This window comes from Microtus ochrogaster, unplaced genomic scaffold, assembly GCF_000317375.1.
Source record: "Microtus ochrogaster isolate Prairie Vole_2 unplaced genomic scaffold, MicOch1.0 UNK36, whole genome shotgun sequence".
NCBI lineage: Eukaryota > Metazoa > Chordata > Mammalia > Rodentia > Cricetidae > Microtus > Microtus ochrogaster.
The window spans coordinates 3,337,194-3,339,410 of record NW_004949134.1 but is presented as its reverse complement, the minus strand read 5'-3'; positions in this window follow the sequence as shown (position 1 = coordinate 3,339,410).

Below are 2,217 nucleotides of genomic sequence, written 5' to 3'. Positions count from 1 at the left end.
GAGTGTAGGTGGGAAAGAACTGGAGATAGAGAGAGGGAAAACCATAATTAGGACATACGATGTAAAAAATTGTTTTATGTAAAGATAAAAGAGTAACAAACAATATTTTATGAAAGTAGTTTCCTCATTAAGCAATGGAAGGATATATGATTGCAAAGGGTAGACATACTATTACTATATTTTATAAAATTTTATTTCCTCAACTGGGTAAAAGATATATTGGTGTTTATAACTTCAACATATGCATATGAAATTTCATAAATTTAAAAAGAAAATCCTACTTTCCATAGTCTACTTATCCAATAAAATATTTAGAAAAGTGTAACCACTCAAAATATACTTAGTTTGAATACCTATTGCTTTATATCAAACTACCCCTATATTTAGAAGTTAAATCAACAAGCCATTTTTTGGGGGACACCAAGTATTTCTGTACTTTTGATTTAAAATATTTGTTCTTTCTTAAAATATTTGACCTATTGGTAGTGAATGGATTACATTTCACATAGTTGATAAAATATCAACTTCCATATACTTAATATATCAATGTTCAATAGAGTGTAAAATGTATTAATATATTTTCTATCATATATTATTAGATATAAAGCTTACAGTGCTAACTCAAAATACTTGGTTTGCAAAAATTGATTCATACAAAGGATGATTCATTTGATAAATAAGCAACACTAGCATCTCACTACTAAATGTGTTTTAGGTTATTCCACAAGATAGACCTAATAATACTTTATTGAGGAGGTAATACCAGGATGGAAGAACTCCAAAATATAATAAAATGAAGCAGAAGCTATCATTCAGGAATATATTACTGAGGTTAATATAGTTTTTCTTTAGCGTGTGCAACCAAAGCCTTGTTTCCTAAAGGGAATATTTCTACTTTAAAATAATCAAAAAAGAGGAATAATTCATATACCACTTTTATTTTTCTTGATTGAATAGTGGACCACTGGGCATCAGTTATTTGGTACTACTTGCTTTCCCTATCAACAACATTTTTTTAGGCATGAGTATCAGATCCTAAGAGAATAGTGATTGCCCCCATGGCAAGGTGGTGACAGATTTCAATAAGTCTTCCTACAGTATACATTAAGTCCTCTCCTCTGTGGTTTACAGCATGATTTAGTGTCCATCATTCTTCCTGCAGGGCCACCTGAACACCAAACAGAAAACTATTGCCTAGTGAATGTGTGGAAGTACATAAACAACCTGGCGCAAGCAGTAATCAAAAGGTGGAGGTGTCTTGCTCTGGATTTATGACAAAGGGTGTTGGTAGGAGCAGTTCTGAAGCAGGGTTCCTTATGCTGCCTGGGAGATATGTTTATAGCTGTACTGCAGTAGATTTGACTTTTACTTCTGTATTTCAGAAAATTATGATAAGCTTTCTGAAGAAATACTATAAAGAAAACAAAAGTAACAAAAGGAAAAGGTTTGTAGCAAGAAATATTTGGGGCCATTAAATTTAAGACCCTCTTGCTGTCAATATGTCTAGTCACTGGCAATCTGCTATAAATGTTAGAATCCTTTTGGCATAAATCTTCAAGTTGAAAGATTCAAGTGTAGTTCCATCCTTGACAGTCTCATGACCTTTATGGGAGAAAAACTCAGCTCTGTTTTCAAATTGTTGGTTTGCTCTCTAACCAAAACTCCTTGTTCAGTGAGTCCTGAAGTCTGGACTTTCCTTTGCCGTCTGAACGATGACTGTAATATCTTGGCATAATCAGTGATCACTGAAGGACTAAAAAAATTTGCACAAGTCCATATTTCAGTTGTAGTTTTTAAGGTAATGTTTTCTCTAGATTAAAAGCCTCGTATGTCACCAAGCCAGTGGATGCTCCCTAGCAAGACATTTGAAAATATGGAACACTTTAATATATGAATGGGGTATATAAAGCATATCGGCAATTGAACCTCTGTAATTCTTGCTCCTATTAATGGGTAGGGATTGGAAATGAACAAAAGAGGAAATCAAATAATTGAAATCTGAATTGTTAGGACCAAGAATCATGAGACATGGTTACACAAATGGCAAGCCAAGCACTTCAAAGGCTAAAGTAGGAAGATCTCTGTAAGCGGACAATGAGGACTACTGAGAACTCAAGAACAATGGCAATGGTTTTATTTATATTTATTTATTTATTATATTATGTGTATAGCATTCCTTCCATGTCTGCCCACAAGTCAGAAGGGGGCACCAGGTCT